This window comes from Sturnira hondurensis, unplaced genomic scaffold (genome assembly GCF_014824575.4).
Source record: "Sturnira hondurensis isolate 20B ecotype Veracruz unplaced genomic scaffold, ASM1482457v3 Scaffold0006474, whole genome shotgun sequence".
NCBI lineage: Eukaryota > Metazoa > Chordata > Mammalia > Chiroptera > Phyllostomidae > Sturnira > Sturnira hondurensis.
This window is the reverse complement of record NW_028079105.1, coordinates 302,265-319,698: the sequence shown is the minus strand read 5'-3', so window position 1 is coordinate 319,698 and position 17,434 is coordinate 302,265. Positions and strand designations below refer to the sequence as shown.

The following is a 17,434-nucleotide window of genomic DNA, read 5'->3' as shown; positions in this document are numbered from 1 at the left end:
TACAGGGGGCAGAGACTGAGCCTTTGCTGGGAGGATAACTTTTATCTCCTTAGTGGCTTATTGTCTCATGGTCCCCTAGCTCTGGGGACTTTTTGCCTGTTGGTGGGGTTATAACTCCTGAAACCAGGCAGGATGGTTCCCAGCATGATATCATATGCCAGGTGCCTACTGCAGTGTGGATAACATAGCAAGTGCTCAGTAAAGGACAGCTATTATTGGTTGCTCTCTGGGCCCACAGTGTGAGGCTATTTTGTATAGATGAGGGAAATAAGCAGCCCACATCAGTTCTGCCCTTGAAGAGACTGCAATTTAATCAGAGAGAAATGCATACATGTGCTTAAATCATCATTTAATCACATACATGTGATTAAACCATACATTTAATCATCACAGCTACCTTGTGAATTGGGCAGAAGCATTTCCATCATCGCTGTTTTCATATGAGCAATTAGAGTTTCAGAGAAGTTAAGCAAGTTTACATGGGTCAGTCAGATCTTAATTGGATGAGAGCTAAGAGCTTTGAGGCTGAGGCCATGGTTCCCTGCATCCAATGCTCTTTACATTTGGGGAGATGAGTATAGGTTTGTGAGAGATACAGTTACTGTTCAGGAAGTTTTATTGATCATTGATATGACCTTGTGAAATGCTAGGTGCTCTGGGGAATATAAGTATAATTAATACATAGTCTCAGCTCTCAAGAAGGTTACAATTGAGAAGAAAGATGGGCACAACACTGAAGAAAGAAATCAAGGACGACACAAACAAATGGAAACATATACTGTGTTCATGGATTGGAAGAATTAACATCATCAAAATGTCCATACTACCCAAAGCAATTTACAGATTCAATGCAATACCTATTAAAGTACCAATGGCATATTTCACAGACATAGAACAAACACTTCAAAAATTTATATGGAACCATAAAAGACCCCGAATAGCAGCTGCAATTTTGAGAAAGAAGAACAAAGGAGGAGGGATCACAATACCTGATATCAAACTGTATTACAAGGCCACTGTAATCAAAACAGCCTGGTACTGACATAAAAACAGGCACATAGACCAATGAAATAGAACAGAGAGCCCAGGAATAAACCGAACTCTCTACAGTCAATTAATATTTGACAAAGTGGGCAATAACATAAAATGGAGTAAAGATAGCCTTTTCAATAAATGGTGTTGGGAGAACTGGACAGCTGCATGCAAAAAAAGTGAAACTCAAGCACCAACTTACACCATAAACCAAAATTAATTCAAGGTGGATAAAAGACTTAAATATAAGCCGTGAAACCATTAAAGCCCTAGAGGAGAACATTGGCAGGAAAATCTCAGATATTCCACGCAGCAAGATTTTTACTGATACATCCCCTAGAACAAGGGACATAAAGGAAAGGATAAACAAATGGGATCTCATCAAAATTAAAAGCTTCTGCATGGCTAAGGAGAACAGTATTAAGATAAAAAGAGAAGCAACAGCTTGGGAAAACCTTTTTGCCAATGATACCTCAGACAAAGGTTTAATCTCCAAAAAATACAAAGAATTCACTCGACTCCACTCAAAGAAGACGAGCAACCCAATTCAAAACTGGGCAAAGGACTTGAACAGACACTTCACCAAGGAGGACATACAGAGGATCCAGAGACACATGAAATGATGCTCAATATCACTAGCTCTCAGAGAGATGCAAATTAAGACCACAATGAGATACCACTTAACACCAGTCAGCATGGCTATCATAATCAAAGAAACAAACAACAAATGCTGGAGAGGTTGTGGGGAAAAGGGGACCCTAGTTCACTGTTTGGTGGGATTGCAGACTGGTACAACCACTATGGTAACAATATGGAATTTTCTAAGAAAACTAAAAATGAACGTGCCTTTTGACCCAGCAATTCCACTATTAGGAGTATATCCTAAGAACCCTAAAACACCAATCCAAAAGAACCTATGCACCCCGATGTTCATAGCAGCACAATTTACAATAGCCAAGAGTTGGAAGCAACCTAGATGCCCATCAGTAAATGACTGGATTAAAAAGCTGTGGTACATTCACACAATGGAATTCTATGCTGCAGAAAGGAAGGAGCTCCTACCCTTTGCAATATCATGGATGGAACTGGAAAGCATTATGCTGAGTGAAATAAACCAGGCGGTGAAAGACAAATACCATATGATCTCACCTTTAACAGGAATAAACAACAAAACAAACAAGCAAGCAAAATTTGACCAATGACACTCAAATACGGAAGAGTCTGACAGGGTCCAGAGGGGAGAGGGGAGAGAATCATAGGGGAAAAGGGGATAGACTCACATGAACAAGTATAAAGGACACATGGACAATAACTAAGGTGGGGGGTGGAAATGGGAGGGAGGTAGGGAGCACTGGGGGAGCAAGGTTGAGGATATAAGACAGAAAACTATACTTGAACAAGAAGTAAATAAAAATTAAAATTAAAAAATAAAATAAAAAAGAAAGATGGGAATGCACACAAATTACTGAAATACAACATAATACATGATCAATGTTGTGCTTTTTATTGAGTTATTTTAGTAAACATTATTTTTGTTATCTTTTAAATCCTCATTGAGGATATGTTTTCATTGATTGTAGAGAGAGAGGAAGGGGGAAAGAGGGAGAAAAAGAGAGAGAAACATTGATCAATGTGAGAGAGAAGCATTGTTGCCTCCTGTACCCACTACAATCAGGGATCAAACCTGCCATGTTTGGAGTTCGACTTGCAGCCTGTGGGCCACATGCAGCTGAGGATGACTATGAATGTAGTTCAACACAAAGTATAAATTTACTTAAAACATTGAAAATGTTTTTGTGATTACATATTGCAATGTATTTAATGTGTGGCGCAAGACAACTGTTCTTCCAGTTTGACCCAGAGACACCAAATGGTTGGACACCCAGTGTAGGGGATGAGGCTCCAGCAAATTTAGCCACCAGGCCAGAGCAGTAAATATTGCTTAATGTGTCAGGTTCTGTGTTGGGTGCTGAGAACTGAGTAGGAAACAGAATAAGCAGCCTATCCTCCAGGGACTTAGAAGGAGACCAATAGTAAACCTAAAGCACATACATACATGAGATGATGTTAGCTTTCCATGGCAGTGCTGTGGGGTGGAACAGGCCATTTGTGACACCAAGCATGTTCTGGATGTTAGGAGGTGTAGGAAGAGGGTCTAGGCAGAGACAATAAGTTGGGAGCACTGAGTCACACAGAAGGAAATGGGATGGTGGCCAGCCATGAGGAGCAGCAGGAATGAAGTGGGACCAGACAGGAAGTGGTGCCAGGATATGCTGTCACTTCATTCTGTATTTTAGAAAAGAAATGCTGGCAATGGGGTGAAGGATACTGGAGGAGTCCAGAATGCCATTGATGGATTCTTGCAGATTTTTGGAAAGGTGAAGAGAGCTGAGCAGTGAGAATGCAGAGACAGGCTGGAGCTATTGAGGCCAACTGCACTGGATGGTGAGGGACCATTGTGGTGGGGACATTGCAGGCAATATAGCACCTGGGCCAATGACCTTTCTGTGAGAAGGAGGCTGGGAGAGCTCTCTGTGCTAAACCAGCTGGGACATCCACAGGATGATATGGAGAGACAGCTGGAGAGGTAGAGCTGGGCTCAGGAAGTTTGACCTTTGAGAGCACACCTATTCCAACCTGTGAAAATTTTTCCAAAATTTTAGATATTTGCTATTTTCAAGAAGACAGAGGTTTCACAAGTGTTTTTTTCAGAAGCAAGTAGTATTTTCTGTGAAAAGGAAAGGTTTTCTTCTTTTAAAAAAGCACAATATTTAGTAAGAAGAAAGCTGGTTGATGGTTTCTACTTCCTTTTCTTATTTTGGAAACTGAGTAATCAGACTTGTTTAGGCCTGAGGAGCCACATTAGGGGATATCACCACACAGCCACGGTTTATAAGAATGATCTTCTTAGGATAATTGGCAACTGATCATGAAGACACAGACTGTCTCTTCTGGCCCAAAAGAAGGTGACAGGGAGAGGAGGAGAGACCAAGATTTTTCTTAGAATTTACGTTTGGTTGTGTTTGATAGTTTTAGCAAATATCAGACACAGAAGATTAGGTCTGAGGCAGCATAAATGGATAAATGAGGGAAAAAGATGTCAATTAGAGAGAAAAGGAGCCCTTTCATGGTTACCTAAAATGTTTGAATTTGAAGTACACAGTTCTTTGCAGCACTAAGCTGAACAAACTACAAAGCTAAATGGAAAGTTTAGTCACTACCTACCACCTCTGTACTGTGGTGGAGGTAATCTAGGCTGTGGGGTCTTGTTCGCTGTGACTAGGGCAGCTGGGTTGACCTCTGATCATGGCTTCCTTACCTATCCTTCAGATCCAGCGTTTGAGACTCAGTCTCTGTCAGGTACCTATTACTCTTTGTAGCAAACTCAGGAATAAAATATCATTGCCATTGTTTTCACAGGTGAAGGGACTAAATTTTCCAAGGACACATTGCTAGTGAGTAATGATTTTGAAATTTCTTCTGTGCCTCTCTCTCCCCCAAGTCAGGGCTTTCTAACTACTCTCCTCAAGTTCCTCTCAGCTGTAAAATGTGGGTGATGATAATGCTGGTCCTACAAGTTTGTTGTACATATTAAATGATAGAACTGTGAATACTCCCTTGCTGTTGGATGCATTAGGAAATCATTAAGTGGTTGATAGTATTACCAAAATTAATAAAGAAAACCTTCATTTATAGCAGTACAGTCTTTGCTGGAACATAGCCCTTGCAGCTCTTCAGTGTGAGCTACATGATGTTACTAGCACTGAAAGCAGGTGGCAGGGACACAATTCAAAGGAATAAATCTCTGTACTGAAATGTCAGTTGCTGTGACATCTGGATGGGAAACATATTGTTGTGCACTTAGAACTATCCAGGTCACTCTTAGATCATTACATGTTGGCCCCAGCATACTTTTCCTTTAAGTAACATTTGCCCTAATAAAAATAAAACTATCAGGTTCCAAGTAAGTTGAGTGTATATTGATCTGCAGGAGGCCAGAGTTTCTTAATACAGCTGGAAAGCTTTAATTTGGAATAAAAGAATATAGTCCCTGATAGCTCTGGTAAATATGAAAACAAAAGCAAGCAACATGGTAAAAACAGGTTTTAGCTAAGAATCCAGATTTTGACTGGAATAACTGATATAGCACAAGTATCATTCTAGAAAAATCCTTGTGAAAACAGATTAAGCAGAGATAGAAGGCATGTGGTCTGGTCACATATATATTCATGTTTAGTCCTTTATGAGGCCAATGAAACAGAAATGCAAATCACACTGCTTCTGATGAGAGCAGACATTGAGATGGAGCTTGTTTCATGAAGACTGACTGTATTAGATAGTGACCTCCTTGAGACCAGGGAGTATCATTCATCCTTTTTATCACTAGAACTTGGCTCGGTTTTGGCACAAAGAACCCCTTTAAACCTTTGTTGAGAGTATGAGTGGCCAGTTACAAGTTTGTCTATCAGAAGGAGAGAGTGAACAAATTCAGCTTGTCAGCATAAACACTAATGTCAGTCTTGTATCAATGGGCGGAACCCTTGGACATTGCTAATGGGGAACTTAGCCCAGCCAGCTGACTAAGGATAACATGTCGGGCATCAGACCATCATCAGTCATCAGAATTCCAGGCTGTACCCAGGACCAACAAGACAGATGCCCTTTTGTTGTGTGTCTGGTGAGCAGCAGGTGGTCTTCAGGCAGATACCTATCTTGGATAGAAGCAATCACAAGGTCTTTGATTCAAAATTCTCAGGGAAGGAGAGATAGAAACAAGTTGAAGAGAGCAGCTGTTTTTTCCAGGTTCATAGCACAACAAATAAGAATTTTTTCATTAGGAATTTCAAGGCAAAGGAGTGTAGAAAAGATGGTCATTGTGTGAAAATATCTCTTACGGGATTCCAGAATATAAGATGTAAGAAGAGTAACAAGACCACATGGCTCACTGAAATCTCAGGTAGCTCTATTGGATAGGAATTCTTGGTGTCCTCTTGTTCAAAGGCTGTGATTGAGCTTCAGAGAGGCTTGAATATGGTCTAGGGGTACATAGTGGCTGGCCCTATCAGTATCCCTAATTTTACCACCTCAAAGGTTGTTATGAGGTTTTAAGTATTAAAAACATTGGAGAAAGAGACAAACACTAGTTTTAGCTCTTCATAATAAACAATAACCCAGTTGTTAAGTAGCTTAACTCTGTTTTTATGGTGTCTGGTTTATAAACCTTGGGATTTTTAGTAGTGTTTTCCATTTTTATTCTGTGCATAGTGAGTGAAGAAGTACATGGATCAATATTTATAAATGAAAAATTGTGTTGTGATAAGTTTGGATATACATTAATCTTACTCATTTGTTGGTAACCTAATATGTGTCTGATAGGTGTTGAGGGTCAAATTTGTAATTACTTTTCTTAAGTAATACTTGTTTTTTAATAGAGATATAAAATAAATGAGATTACAGTTGTGAACAGGAAAGGGGAAAAGAAATAAATTTTCTGAGTATATAACATTCATTGAGTGAGACTTGTGAAAGAGTCAGGTACAAACTTTTTGAGAATCAAATCTATGCTTAATGCTGGGAAAGTCACTTTATTCCTAAGGTCTAATTTAATATATTTAACCATGTGAGGCAGTTATTGTGCCTATTTTAGAACAGCAATTTTCAAACATTTTGATGTCATGGCACACAAATTAATTGCTAAAATTCTGCACATACCAAAAAGTATGTTATATTTTTTGCCAGTCTGACAAAAATAACTATAATTTTAATTTATTCACAGTTGATGGCTCTTGTTATATTGGCTGTAATCATTTTTTAATTTGACAGCCTAAGGGAAAATAGCTAAGTGATCCTGACCAAATAGTCAGGTATTGAATATTTTAAAAATTCCTTTTTTATTTTTAAATTTATTCTTATTATTTTATTGTTGTTCAAGTACAGTTGTCTCCATTTTTCTCCCACCAGATCCCACTGCTCCACCTGTCCCCACCTCTGACCATTGATCCTACCCTCTTTTGGCTTTGTCCATGTGTCCTTTATACATGTTCTTTGATGATCCTTCCTTTTTTATCCCCTGTTATCCCCCTCCTCCTCCCCTCTGATTGTAGTCAGTTTGCTCTTTATTTCCATGTCTGATTATATTTTTCTTGCTTGTTTTTTTTTTTATTAATTAGGTTCCACTCATAAATGAGATCATACAGTATTTGTCTTTCACTGCCTAGCTTATCTCACTTAGTATAATGCTCTCCAGATCCATCCATACTCTCATGAAGGGCAAGAACCCCTTTCTTTCTGCCGCATAGTATTCTATTATGTAAACATTCCATACTTTTTTGATCCACTCATTTATTGATGGACACTTAGGTTGCTTCCATCACTTGGCTATTGTAAATTGTGCTGCTATGAACACTGGAGCACATAGATTCTTTTGGATTGGTGGTTTGTTTGTTTTTTTACAGTTATACTGTATGAATTTATTTATACAAAATGTTAAAGAGTAAAATTAATTTTTATTTTTATTTATTTTATTTTTTTTCCAATTTGTTTATTTAATTATTTTTCAAGTACAGTTTTCTGTCTATTACTCCCATCCCATCCCACCCCGCATCCTCCCTCCTCCCTCCCATTTCCACCCTTCTCAGTTGTTGTCCATGTATCCTTTATATAGGTTCCTCTAAATCCCTCCCTTATTTCCCCTGAAATTCCCTCCCCTCTCCCCTCTGGTCACTGTCAGCCTGTTCTCTATTTCAGTGTCTTTGGTTATATTTTGCTTGCTTGTTTGCTTTGTTGTTTAGCTTCCTGTTAGAGGTGAGATCATATGGTATTTGTCCTTCAACACCTGGCTTATTTCACTCAGCATAATGCTTTCCAGTTCCATCCATGTTGTTGCAAAAGGTAGGAGCTCCTTCTTTCTTTCTGCAGCATAAAATTCCATTGTGTATATGTACCATAGTTTTTTGATCCATTCATTTACTGACGGGCACCTAGGTTGCTTCCAACTCTTGGCTATTGTAAATTGTGCTGCTATGAACATTGGGGTGCATAGGTTCTTTGGGATTGGTGTTTTAGGGTTCTTAGGATACAATCCCAGCAGTGGAATTGCTGGGTCAAAAGGCAAGTCCAATTTTAGTTTTCTGAGAAAATTCCATACTGTTTTCCATAATGGTTGTACCAGTCTGCAATCCCACCAACAGTGGACCAGAGTCCCCTTTTCCCCACACCCTCTCCAACATTTGTTGTTTATTGCTTTGTTTATGATAGCCATTCTCACCGGTGTAAAGTGGTATCTCATTGTAGTTTTAATTTGCATCTCTCTGATAGCTAGTGATATTGAGCATCTTTTCATGTGTCTCTGGATCCTCTGTATGTCCTCCTTGCAGAAGTGTCTGTTCAAGTCCTTTCCCCATTTTTTAATTGGGTTAGTTGTCTTCTTAGAGTGAAGTCGTGTGAGTTCTTTGTATATTTTGGAGATTAAACCTTTGTCTGAGGTATCATTGGCAAATATGTTTTCCCATACAGTTGGTTGTCTTTTTATTTTAATGCTGTTTTCTTTAGCTGCGCAGAAGCTTTTTATTTTGATGAGATCCCATTTGTTTATTCTTTCCTTTATAGTCCTTGCTCTAGGGGACATATCAGTAAAAATGTTGCTGCGTGAAATATCTGAGATTTTCCTGCCAATGTTCTCCTCTAGGACTTTAATGGTGTCATGGCTTATATTTAAGTCTTTTATCCACCTTGAATTTATTTTGGTGTATGATGTAAGTTGGTGCTCGAGTTTCATTTTTTTGCATGTAGCTGTCCAGTTCTCCCAACACCATTTGTTGAAGAGGCTATCTTTACCCCATTTTATGATACTGCCCCCTTTGTCGAATATTAATTGACTGTAGAGATTTGGGTTTATTTCTGGGTTCTCTATTCTGTTCCATTGGTCTATGTGCCTGTTTTTATGCCAGTACCAGGCTGTTTTGATTACAGTGGCCTTGTAATACAGTTTGATATCAGGTATTGTGATCCCTCCTACTTTGTTCTTCTTTCTTAACATTGCAGCTGCTATTCGGGGTCTTTTATGGTTCCATATAAATTTTTGAAGTGTTTGTTCTATGTCTGTGAAATATGCCATTGGTACTTTAATAGGTATTGCATTGAATCTGTAAATTGCTTTGGGTAGTATGGACATTTTGATGATGTTAATTCTTCCAATCCATGAACACGGTATACGTCTCCATTTGTTTGTGTCTTCCTTGATTTCTGTCTTCAGTGTTGTGTAATTTTCTGCATACAGGTCTTTAACCTCCTTGGTTAGATTTATTCCCAGATATTTTATTTTTCTTTTTGCTATATCGAATGGGATTTTTTTCTTGATTTCTGCTTCTGCTGATTCATTGTTAGTATACAGAAATGCCTTTGATTTCTGGATATTGACTTTGTATCCCGCTGTTTTGCCAAATTCATTTATTAGTTCCAGCAGTTTTTTGGTAGAGTCTATAGGATTTTCCATGTACACTATCATGTCATCTGCAAACAGTGACAGTTTTGTTTCCTCCTTTCCGATTTGGATGCCTTTTATTTCCTTTTCTTGTCTGATTGCTGTGGCTAGAACTTCCAATACTATATTAAATAGAAGTGGTGAAAGTGGACAACCTTGTCTTGTTCCTGATCTTAGTGGAAAAGCTTTCAGTTTTTGCCCATTCAGTATGATGTTGGCTGTAGGTCTTTCATATATGGCCTTTATTATATTGAGGAATGCTCCCTCTATTCCCACTTTGCTGAGTACCTTTATCATAAATGGGTGTTGTACCTTATCAAAAGCTTTTTCCGCGTCTATTGATATGACCATGTGGTTTTTGTCCTTGCTTTTGTTTATGTGGTGTATTACATTTACTGATTTGCGGATATTGAACCATCCTTGCATCCCTGGGATGAATCCCACTTGGTCATGGTGTATGATCTTTTTGATGTATTGTTGGATGCGATTTGCCAATATTTTGTTGAGGATTTTAGCATCTATGTTCATCAGTGATATTGGCCTAAAGTTTTCTTTCTTTGTTGTGTCTCTATCTGGTTTTGGAATTAGGATAATGCTCGCTTCATAAAAAGAGTTTGGGAGTTTCCCATCATTTTGGATTTTTTGGAATAGTCTGTGAAGAATAGGGGTTAGCTCTTCCTTAAACGCTTTGTAGAATTCTCCTGTGAAACCATCTGGTCCGGGGCTTTTGTGTGATGGGAGTTTTTTGATTACTGCTTCAATTTCATTTGCTGTTATTGGTCTGTTCAGGCTTTCTACTTCTTCTTCATTGAGTTTTGGAAGATTATATTTTTCTAGAAATTTGTCCATTTCACCTAGGTTTTCAAATTTCTTGGCATACAGTTCTTCATAGTAATTCCTTACAATCCCTTCTATTTCTGTGGTATCAGTTGTAATCTCTCCTCTTTCATTTCTGATTGTGTTTATTTGTGTCCTCTCTCTTCTTTTCTTAATGAGCCTACTTAAAGGCTTGTCTATTTTGTTTATCTTTTCAAAAAACCAACTCTTGGATTCATTGATCCTTATAATTGTGCTTTTGGTCTCTATGTCATTTAATTCTGCTCTGATCTTGGTTATTTCCTTCCTTGTACTTGCTCTGGGCTGTCTTTGTTGTTGTTCTTCGAGTTCTTGCAGGCGTCGGGTTAGGTTGTTTGTTTGAAATGTTTCTATTTTCTTTAGGTAAGCCTGTATTGCTATGAACTTCCCTCTCAGGACTGCCTTGGCCGTGTCCCATAAGTTTTGGGTTGTTGTGAGTTCATTTTCATTTGTTTCCAGAAACTTTTTGATTTCTTCCCTAATTTCAATCTTGACCCATTCGTTGTTTAATAGCATACCATTCAGTCTCCATGATTTTGGATGTTTGGGGTTTTTTCCTGTGGGGTTGGTTTCTAATTTCAGTCCCTTGTGGTCAGAGAAAATGCTTGGTATGATTTCAATTTTCTTGAATTTGTTGAGGTTCATTTTGTGTCCTACCATGTGGTCTATCTTTGAAAATGTTCCATGTGCATTTGAAAAGAATGTGTATTTAGCTTCTTTGGGATGAAGCGCTCTATATATATCAGTCAAGTCCATTTCTTCTAGAGTGTCGTTTAATGCTGCTATATCTTTGTTGATATTTTGTTTGGAAGATCTGTCCATTTTTGACAGTGGGGTGTTAAAATCCCCTACTATAATTGTGTTGCTGTCAATATCTTTCTTGAAGTCTTCTAGGATTTTTCTTATATATTTGGGTGCTCCTATGTTGGGTGCATATATATTTATGATGTTAATGTCTTCGTGCTGGATTCTTCCCTTGAGCAATATGAAGTGACCTTCTGGGTCTCTCTTTATGGCCCTTTTTTTGAAGTCTATTTTGTCTGATATTAGAATTGCTACCCCGGCTTTTTTTTCTTGTCCATTTGCTTGGAAAATTTGTTTCCAGCCTTTCACTTTTAGTCTGTGATGGTCTTTTGTCCTGAGGTGGGTCTCCTGTAGGCAGCATATGTGTGGGTCATGCTTTCTTATCCATTCAGCTATTCTATGTCTTTTGATTGGAGCATTTAATCCATTTACATTTAAGGTTATTATTGATAGGGACTTATTCATTGCCATTTTTGTACCACAGTTCCTCTCTGTCTCTCTCTTTTCCTTCCTTTCCTTAAAGCAGCCCTTTTAGTATTTCTTGTAGAGCTGGTTTGGTGGAGGCATATTCTTTTAGACTTCTTTTGTCTTGGAAGCTCTTTATTTGGCCTTCTATCTTGATTGAGAGCCTTGCTGGGTAAAGTAGCCTTGGTTGTAGGCCTCTGGTTCTCATTACTTGAAATATTTCTTGCCATTCTCTTCTTGCTTGGAGTGTTTCCATTGAGAAGTCAGTAGCTAACCTTATTGGGGCTCCCTTGTATGTTACTTCCTTTTTCTCCCTTGCTGCCTTTAGGATTCTCTCTTTGTCTTGGAATTTTGCCATTTTAATGATGATGTGTCTTGAAGTGGGCCTCTTTGGGTTCCTCTTGAATGGGACTCTCTGTGATTCCTGGATTCGTGTAACTTTTTCTCTCATCAAATTAGGAAAATTTTCCATCATTACTCTTTCAAATAGGTTTTCTATCCCTTGTTCTTCTTCTTCTCCTTCTGGTATTCCTATTATTCGGATATTATTACGTTTCATATTATCTTGCATTTCTCTTAGTCCATCTTCATTCTTTTTGAGCCTCTTTTCCCTTTCTTGCTCTTTCTGGGAGATTCTTTCTACTGTGTCCTCCAACTCACTGATCCGATCTTCTGCCTCATCGATCCTGCTTTTCATTCCTTCTACTGTGTTCTTCAGTTCAGAAATTGTATTCTTCATTTCCTCTTGGTCTTTGCTGATGGTTTCTATTTCCTTTTTCATGTTGGTATAGTTTGTGTAGAGCTCATGGTAGCTCCCCTCTAGTTTCTGGTAGCTCCCCTCTAGTTTCTGGTAGCTCTTTGTGAGCTCTTTGAATTTCCTGATAACTAGTGCTTTGAATTCAATATCTGATAGCTGACTTGCCTCTCTTTCATCCAACATTATTTCTGAGACTTCCACCTTTTCTTTCATTTGGGCATTGTTTCTTTGTCTTCCCATTGCTTATGAGACTCTTCTTGTTAGCTTCAGCTTCTTAAATTGATCTGTTCTGACTCCCTAGGTTTATGGTGTGAACTTCTGTGGTAGAATTCCTGTGAAATTCAGTGGTACAGTCTCCTGCAGGTATCTTGATGTTCTCTGCTTCCACCTACTCCTTTCTTTGTGTGTGTGTGATCAGCTGGAGGGGGAGGCAAAATGGTTTATGACAGCAGGAGAGTATGATATTTACAGTCACAGCTGGCAGAGAAGAGATAGAAGATCTTTAGGCTCTATATAGTGTTAACTGTAATCTTCAACCCAATTTGCCACCTCTAGGAAAGGATAGACCAAAGATAAGCCTCTTTTTGGCGAGGGAAGGCTTGTGAGTTGTATCTAGAAAGCAGTGAGGTTTCGGGTGCTCAGATTTTGAGGTAAGGTGAGAGTAAAGAATAGTTAATAGACGTAGTGTGTGAGCAAGTAGAGTTAGTCACTACAGTAATAGAATTCAGGAACCTGTAAAGTGGGCTAAGACTGGAGAGATTTGTTGTGAAGTATTTACAGTGCTATAGAAAGCAACAAACAAACAATCAAACACACAAAAAAAGGGCAAGAGAAGTGAGGAAAATGCAATAAGTTTGGGGTGAAATGAAGAGGGACTAAAACAGGAAAAAAGAAAGGAGAGGAACAGAGTACTGAAAGATACAGCAACAATAAAATTAAAAAATATATATGATTACTGAAAAAAGTTTAAAAATAAAAGTAAAAAACAAAAACAAAAAAACAAAAAAAACACCCAACAACAAAAACTCCTTCCTTGTTGGTTTCAAACTGTCCAATCCGGTTTTTCTGGTTTTGTTGGGGCCCCTCTGTGGACTGGGTTTTAGGCCCAGGCGCACACCCGCCCACCAGCCAGGCTACCAGACTGGGGTGCAGGCGCCCGCCCACCTTACACGCTGCCTTGGTCCCACGCTATCTGGTACTGTACAGTGGCTGGGTGAGAAGCAAGTCAAGCTGCCTTCACAGAACACCTCAGTCCACTTTCCAGTAAAAACTTCTCCAGAAAGCGTGCCTCTCAGCCCAGGCCAACCCCAACCTGACTGGTTAGGACAATGCTCCTCTCAAATTTCCTGGGCTGGCAGGCTGGTGGGCTGGCGACCACAGAGATCGCAACTGAACACGGCCCCCTGTCCTTGCCACCCTCCCCACACACCTAGGCAGACAGGTCTCTGCCACCCAGCCCCTCCTAGATGGTGAGGGAGGGAGCCAGCTCTTCCAGGGACCCCACAGCCGGCCCAATCCTCCACTGGGTGCTGGGCTCCCTACGAGTCCTCCGTGGCATTGGCCACAGATAGAAGCCTCTACACCCCTAACACAGCGGCAGTGGCGGCTCTGAGGCGTTTTGGGCTGGCCCAGGGCAGCCGGTCCTGCCACTGCCGCTTTTGTCTTTACTCACAGTTGCTGGGCTTCCGCTGAGTCCTCTGTGGCAGACGCCCGGACGCTGGCCATGGATAGCAGCCTTTGGGCCCTGGAAGCTGCGGCAGCAGCAGCTCCGAGGTCTTTACGTGCCGGCCAATGGCTGCTGGTCCCGCCGCTGCTGCTTTTGACTTTACTCTGGGGTGTCTGGCTCCCGAGGCAGCCGGCCCTGCCGCTGCCGCTTTTGTTTTTACTCACAGGTGCTGGGGTCCCGATGAGTCCTCTGTGTCAGACGCCCCTGTCGCTGGGCGCAGGGGGAAGCCTCTGGGCCCCGACCACTGAGGCAGCTAAGGCTCCAAGGTCTTTATGCGCCGGCCAATGGCTGCCGTCCTGCCTCCGCTGCCACCGCTGCTGCTGCCCTTGACTTTTCTCAGGGTTGCTGGGCTCCTGATGAGTTCTCCGTTGCAGACGCCCCTGTCACTGGGCACAGATGGAAGGAAGCCTCTGGGCTCCAACCGCTGCGGCAGCCACGGCTCCGAGGTCTTTACGCGCCGGCTAATGGCTGCCGCCGGTCTGGCCGCCTCCGTCCTTACTCATGTCCCTGAGACCCCCTGGATTGGTGTTTTAGGATTCTTGTTTTTAAAAATTCTTGCAGCACACTGGTGTACTGGCACATACAAGTTGAAAATTGCTGTTTAGAAATATGGAGACTGAGAAAAGTTAGATAAGCTCATAACTAATACATGGACAGACCAGGATTAGAATCCACCTGTAAAGCCACTCTTGGACTATATCTCATGGTCTATTTATAAATTGTGTACAAATAGGTGAAATGTCAGCTAGAGTTTGGTGTATTTTAATCAGGTAGGGATTTAATTCAAGTGTTTGGAGCCTACAAATCTAGTGGAAAGATGTAAGGCACCAGTTCTGGCACAAGCCCCTTGCTGAGTCCTAGCACCATGCAGGTGTAACTTAAGGGAGAGCATTGCCTTTAGGCATCCCTTAGTGACATGTCAGCACAAGAACCTTCACTATGCCCTTAGTTGTCTGAGGAATGTGGAGGCGGGACAACTGTACTGTGATCTAGATCATGGCCATTGCTTCTGGGAGCTAATGTGTAAATGCTGCAGAGCTTCTGTAAAGAAGCTTTGTGTCTCCATAACCAGGATAGCCAGCAGCCACTTCCCAGAGCCACAGCAAGCTGCTCTTGGCCTCAATTCTGCCTCCACATATGAACTGAGTATATGTGCCAGGCAGAACTTGATTTGTGTATATAATCCCGTGTTACAGTGGAGTCTGGGAAATAAAAATTTTAGCTTTGCAGCTTCCCAACTAGAAGGAGGAGAGAGTAAAGGGTAAGTAAGCCAATCCATAAAAGGTTTTATTATTAATTAAAATGTAATAATTATTACTGACTGAATTTTCTAACTTGATACATCACAAAACAGCAAGCTACTGTGAAATGCCTACCTGTCTTTTTAGTCTCTGCTATTCTCAGTGTCCTCAGGGTGCTACTGACTGAGGAGGACCTCAGCTTTGGACATGGCTCTTGCACTTTTTATGAGTGTGCAAAGCCATTTGTGTCTAATGGCAGTTTTATGGTCCACTGACTCTTCTAAAATGTAGCATTTTACCACCCATGGACTGTGACGTGTTTATAATAGGAGCTTAATCTGGAAATATTCTAGAGGGAGTTTGTGAATATAATTTAGCATCAGAGAAACTCTCTCTAGGTGTCAAATAGAACATTAGATTAATATTTGGGCCTTGGATTTCAAGGTTAGTTTTGACCTCCTTCAAGAGTCATAGTGATATTAGTAGGTGATCTGAAGATTGAAATCTGAATTGCTTTAATGGGAGATAGTGCCTTATGAATTTGCATTAGTGCTAAAAACAGCAGAAGAGTAGCATAATTAACATACCTGAAATTCCATTTCCTACTACAAAGAAAATCTTGTTTTTATCATAGCAAGCAATGTCAATAGCCTTAGTTATTATATGTGAAGATCTTTATTTCTACAAGTTTGTGGGCTTTTTCTAAATCTCCAGCATGTATTTTATTACATTTTGACCTTTTCTTTAACTCTTTCAATCATGTACTATTTAATGGCACAAATGTTTATTTCTTCTTCAAGATGTTCAGTTCCTGAAATCAAATAGTTACATTATATTCCTATACTTTGTCTGAAGTATTTCATACTTTTATTAGTGTAGACGTATTTCCTAGCTCTCTAAGTACTTTTATGGAGACCATAATTCAAGGAAAAGGGGAAATTATACTATTTAAATGATTATCCTGTTCTAAAATACTCCAGAAAACTCAGTGTTCAGAAGAGGACTAAACAGGAACTTGGAAATGCCATGGCAGTAAAAGATGATTCAATATTTTATACTCAGAAACTTGAAGTGTGCTTCGGTTTTTATTTTAATTTTTTCTGAGTCTTCTTCCATCAGTAAGATTTTGTCAAAATGATTTTCTGAGGGAATGTAACTGTTAATCAGAGAAAAAAGACTTAAGGAGGGAATTGATGACATCACACAATTACTACATGACAGATAAGTGCGTATGATTGACAGCACTTTGTCCTGTCATACACGACAAAGGCATCCACACAGTTGTCATCTGTCTGTGGGTGTGTTCTGGGATAATGTAGGCCTGAGTACACACATGTGTTGCTTTACTCAGGGATCTGTCAGCCTCAGTCAGTGTGGTTATGGGGGTTCTCTGTCTGCACTTATCTTGGTCTGTCATGTGTCACATGTGAACAAACTTGACAAGAAGGATTAGTATAGTGAGTGTAACTTTGTGTTTATGTGTCTATATCAAAGAATATAAAAGTGGATAACTTGCATGTGAACAAGGCTATATTCCTTTGTACTTGTTTCTAAGACATTTGCTTACCAATATTGATTGGCTGTGTCTTGCTTAACTTTCTGCCATCTTGGCCACTCACCTTCACCATAATGCAGCATCAGTGGTATCACTCATGTCTTTGCTCTTTCAGAATCTCCAGACTGTGGATCCCAGAGCTCAACCAGGAATCATAAAGTAACACTGGAGGTGCAACGAGACCAAAAAAAAAAAAGGCATAAGCAGGACAGATCAAAGCTCCAGAAATACTACAACTAAGTGACCAAATGATAGCCAACCCATCAGATGCACAGTTCAAAGTACTGGTGATCAGGATGCTCACAAAATTGGTTGAATTTGATCCAAAATTAGATGGAAAAATGAAGGCTACACTAAGTGAAATGAAGGAAAATGCACAGGGAACCAATAGTGCTGGGAAGAAAACTGCGATTCAGATCAATGGAGTGGACCAGAAGGAAGAAAGAAACAACCAAACAGAAAAGAATGAAGAAACAAGAATTCAAAAAAATGAGGAGAGGCTTAAGAACCTCCAGGA

At 40.0% G+C, this 17,434-nt stretch overlaps 1 long non-coding RNA gene across 1 annotated transcript in view; it reads left to right on the top strand.

Annotated features, from left to right (window-relative positions):
• The window catches only part of LOC118989281 (uncharacterized), a 109,781-nt gene extending 92,657 nt beyond the window's left edge, over window positions 1–17,124 (top strand). The window contains exon 3 of the long non-coding RNA XR_005066986.1: window positions 17,033–17,124. This is a non-coding gene — a long non-coding RNA (uncharacterized LOC118989281). The remainder of the gene's footprint in view (window positions 1–17,032) is intronic.
• Window positions 17,125–17,434: the final 310 nt, after the last annotated feature.